Source organism: Tachypleus tridentatus, chromosome 3, assembly GCF_004210375.1.
Source record: "Tachypleus tridentatus isolate NWPU-2018 chromosome 3, ASM421037v1, whole genome shotgun sequence".
Lineage (NCBI taxonomy): Eukaryota > Metazoa > Arthropoda > Merostomata > Xiphosura > Limulidae > Tachypleus > Tachypleus tridentatus.
Window position 1 is genome coordinate 477,900 of NC_134827.1, and position 6,024 is coordinate 483,923.

The following is a 6,024-nucleotide window of genomic DNA, read 5'->3' on the forward strand; positions in this document are numbered from 1 at the left end:
ACCATATAGAGGTGGTACTGACTGAAATATTATACCTAGTACTATATAGAGCTGGTACTGACTGAAATATTATACCTAGTACCATATAGAGCTGGTACTGACTGAAATATTATACCTAGTACCATATAGAGGTGGTACTGACTGAAATATTATACCTAGTACTATATAGAGCTGGTACTGACTGAAATATTATACCTAGTACTATATAGAGTTAGTACTGACTGAAATATTATACCTAGTACTATATAGAGGTGGTACTGACTGAAATATTATACCTAGTACTATATAGAGCTGGTACTGACTGAAATATTATACCTAGTACTATATAGAGTTAGTACTGACTGAAATATTATACCTAGTACCATATAGAGTTGGTACTGACTGAAATATTATACCTAGTACTATATAGAGCTGGTACTGACTGAAATATTATACCTAGTACTATATAGAGCTGGTACTGACTGAAATATTATACCTAGTACCATATAGAGCTGGTACTGACTGAAATATTATACCTAGTACTATATAGAGCTGGTACTGACTGAAATATTATACCTAGTACTATATAGAGGTGGTACTGACTGAAATATTATACCTAGTACTATATAGAGCTGGTACTGACTGAAATATTATACCTAGTACTATATAGAGCTGGTACTGACTGAAATATTATACCTAGTACCATAGAGGTGGTACTGACTGAAATATTATACCTAGTACTATATAGAGCTGGTACTGACTGAAATATTATACCTAGTACTATATAGAGGTGGTACTGACTGAAATATTATACCTAGTACTATATAGAGGTGGTACTGACTGAAATATTATACCTAGTACTATATAGAGTTAGTACTGACTGAAATATTATACCTAGTACTATATAGAGGTGGTACTGACTGAAATATTATACCTAGTACTATATAGAGCTGGTACTGACTGAAATATTATACCTAGTACTATATAGAAGTGGTACTGACTGAAATAATATACCTAGTAGTACTGCATAGAGCTGATACTGACTGAAATATGATACCTAGTACTATACAGAGGTGGTACTGACTGAAATATTATACCTAGTACTATATAGAGCTGATACTGACTGAAATAATATACCTAGTACTATATAAAGGTGGTACTGACTGAAATAATATACCTAGTACTATATAGAGCTGGTACTGACTGAAATGATATACCTAGTACTATATAGAAGTTGTACTGACTGAAATATTATACCTAGTAATATACAGAGGTGGTACTGACTGAAATATTATACCTAGTACTATATAGAGCTGGTACTGACTGAAATAATATACCTAGTACTGAAATATTATACCTATATAAAGGTGGTACTGACTGAAATAATATACCTAGTACTATATAGAAGTGGTACTGACTGAAAAATTATACCTAGTACTAGACAGAGGTGGTACTGACTGAAATATTATACCTGGTACTATATAGAGCTGGTACTGACTGAAATAATATACCTAGTACTATATAGAAGTGGTACTGACTGAAATATTATACCTAGTACTATATAGAGGTGGTACTGACTGAAATAATATACCTAGTACTATATAGAGGTGGTACTGACTGAAATATTATACCTAGTACTATATAGAGTTGGTACTGACTGAAATATTATACCTAGTACTATATAGAGCTGGTACTGACTGAAATATTATACCTAGTACTATATAGAGGTGGTACTGACTGAAATATTATACCTAGTACTATATAGAGTTGGTACTGACTGAAATATTATACCTAGTACTATATAGAGCTGGTACTGACTGAAATATTATACCTAGTACTATATAGAGCTGGTACTGACTGAAATATTATACCTAGTACTATATAGAGCTGGTACTGACTGAAATAATATACCTAGTACTATATAGAGTTAGTACTGACTGAAATATTATACCTAGTACTATATAGAGCTGGTACTGACTGAAATATTATACCTAGTACTATATAGAGTTGGTACTGACTGAAATATTATACCTAGTACTATATAGAGCTGGTACTGACTGAAATATTATACCTAGTACTATATAGAGCTGGTACTGACTGAAATATTATACCTAGTACTATATAGAGTTAGTACTGACTGAAATATTATACCTAGTACTATATAGAGTTAGTACTGACTGAAATATTATACCTAGTACTATATAGAGCTGGTACTGACTGAAATAATATACCTAGTACTATATAGAGGTGGTACTGACTGAAATAATATACCTAGTACTATATAGAGGTGGTACTGACTGAAATATTATACCTAGTACTATATAGAGCTGGTACTGACTGAAATATTATACCTAGTACTATATAGAGTTAGTACTGACTGAAATATTATACCTAGTACTATATAGAGGTGGTACTGACTGAAATATTATACCTAGTACTATATAGAGCTGGTACTGACTGAAATATTATACCTAGTACTATATAGAAGTGGTACTGACTGAAATAATATACCTAGTAGTACTGCATAGAGCTGATACTGACTGAAATATTATACCTAGTACTATACAGAGGTGGTACTGACTGAAATATTATACCTAGTACTATATAGAGCTGGTACTGACTGAAATAATATACCTAGTACTATATAAAGGTGGTACTGACTGAAATAATATACCTAGTACTATATAGAAGTGGTACTGAGTGAAATAATATATCTAGTAATATATAAAGGTGGTACTGACTGAAATAATATTCCTAGTACTATATAGAGGTGGTACTGACAGAAATAATATACCTAGTACTACATAGAGTTAGTACTGAGTGAAATATTATACCTAGTACTATATAGAGTTAGTACTGACTGAAATATTATACCTGGTACTATATAGAGCTGATACTGACTGAAATAATATACCTAGTACTATATAAAGGTGGTACTGACTGAAATAATATACCTAGTACTATATAGAAGTGGTACTGACTGAAATATTATACCTAGTACTATACAGAGGTGGTACTGACTGAAATATTATACCTAGTACTATATAGAGCTGGTAATGACTGAAATAATATACCTAGTACTATATAAAGGTGGTACTGACTGAAATAATATACCTAGTACTATATAGAAGTGGTACTGACTGAAATAATATATCTAGTAATATATAAAGGTGGTACTGACTGAAATAATATTCCTAGTACTATATAGAGGTGGTACTGACTGAAATAATATACCTAGTACTACATAGAGTTAGTACTGAGTGAAATATTATACCTAGTACTATATAGAGCTGGTACTGACTGAAATAATATACCTAGTACTATATAGAGGTGGTACTGACTGAAATAATATACCTAGTACTATATAGAAGTGGTACTGACTGAAATAATATATCTAGTAATATATAAAGGTGGTACTGACTGAAATAATATTCCTAGTACTATATAGAGGTGGTACTGACTGAAATAATATACCTAGTACTATATAGAGTTGGTACTGACTGAAATATTATACCTAGTACTATATAGAGCTGGTACTGACTGAAATATTATACCTAGTACTATATAGAGTTAGTACTGACTGAAATATTATACCTAGTACTATATAGAGCTGGTACTGACTGAAATATTATACCTAGTACTATATAGAGCTGGTACTGACTGAAATATTATACCTAGTACTATATAGAGCTGGTACTGACTGAAATAATATACCTAGTACTATATAGAGTTAGTACTGACTGAAATATTATACCTAGTACTATATAGAGCTGGTACTGACTGAAATATTATACCTAGTACTATATAGAACTGGTACTGACTGAAATATTATACCTAGTACTATATAGAGCTGGTACTGACTGAAATATTATACCTAGTACTATATAGAGTTAGTACTGACTGAAATATTATACCTAGTACTATATAGAGTTAGTACTGACTGAAATATTATACCTAGTACTATATAGAGCTGATACTGACTGAAATAATATACCTATTACTATATAGAGGTGGTACTGACTGAAATAATATACCTAGTACTATATAGAGGTGGTACTGACTGAAATATTATACCTAGTACTATATAGAGCTGGTACTGACTGTAATATTATACCTAGTACTATATAGAGGTGGTACTGACTGAAATAAAATACCTAGTACTATATAGAGGTGGTACTGACTGAAATATTATACCTAGTACTATATAGAGTTAGTACTGACTGAAATATTATACCTAGTACTATATAGAAGTGGTGCTGACTGAAATAATATACCTAGTAGTACTATATAGAGCTGATACTGACTGAAATAATGTACCTATTACTATATAAAGGTGGTACTGACTGAAATAATATACCTAGTACTATATAGAGGTGGTACTGACTGAAATATTATGCCTAGTACTATATAGAGCTGGTATTGACTGTAATATTATACCTAGTACTATATAGAGGTGGTACTGACTGAAATAAAATACCTAGTACTATATAGAGGTGGTACTGACTGAAATAATATACCTAGTACTATATAGAGTTAGTACTGACTGAAATATTATACCTAGTACTATATAGAGGTGGTACTGACTGAAATATTATACCTAGTACTATATAGAGCTGGTACTGACTGAAATATTATACCTAGTACTATATAGAAGTGGTACTGACTGAAATAATATACCTAGTAGTACTGCATAGAGCTGATACTGACTGAAATATTATACCTAGTACTATACAGAGGTGGTACTGACTGAAATATTATACCTAGTACTATATAGAGCTGGTACTGACTGAAATAATATACCTAGTACTATATAAAGGTGGTACTGACTGAAATAATATACCTAGTACTATATAGAGCTGGTATTGACTGAAATAATATACCTAGTACTATATAGAAGTGGTACTGACTGAAATATTATACCTAGTACTATACAGAGGTGGTACTGACTGAAATATTATACCTAGTACTATATAGAGCTGGTACTGACTGAAATAATATACCTTGTACTATATAAAGGTGGTACTGACTGAAATAATATACCTAGTACTATATAGAAGTGGTACTGACTGAAATAATATATCTAGTAATATATAAAGGTGCTACTGACTGAAATAATATTCCTAGTACTATATAGAGGTGGTACTGACTGAAATAATATACCTAGTACTACATAGAGTTAGTACTGAGTGAAATATTATACCTAGTACTATATAGAGCTGGTAATGACTGAAATAATATACCTAGTACTATATAAAGGTGGTACTGACTGAAATAATATACCTAGTATTATATAGAAGTGGTACTGACTGAAATAATATATCTAGTAATATATAAAGGTGGTACTGACTGAAATAATAATCCTAGTACTATATAGAGGTGGTACTGACATAAATAATATACCTAGTACTACATAGAGTTAGTACTGAGTGAAATATTATACCTAGTACTATATAGAGCTGGTACTGACTGAAATATTATACCTAGTACTATATAGAGTTAGTACTGAGTGAAATATTATACCTAGTACTATATAGAGCTGGTACTGAGTGAAATATTATACCTAGTACTATATAGAGCTGGTACTGACTGAAATATTATACCTAGTACTATATAGAGCTGGTACTGACTGAAATAATATACCTAGTACTACATAGAGTTAGTACCGAGTGAAATATTATACCTAGTACTATATAGAGCTGGTACTGACTGAAATATTATACCTAGTACTATATAGAGTTAGTACTGACTGAAATATTATACCTAGTACTATATAGAGCTGGTACTGACTGAAATATTATACCCAGTACTATATAGAGCTGGTACTGACTGAAATAATATACCTAGTACTATATAGAGTTAGTACTGACTGAAATATTATACCTAGTACTATATAGAGTTAGTACTGACTGAAATATTATACCTAGTACTATATAGAGTTAATACTGACTGAAATATTATACCTAGTACTATATAGAGCTGGTACTGACTGAAATATTATACCCAGTACTATATAGAGCTGGTACTGACTGAAATATTATACCTAGT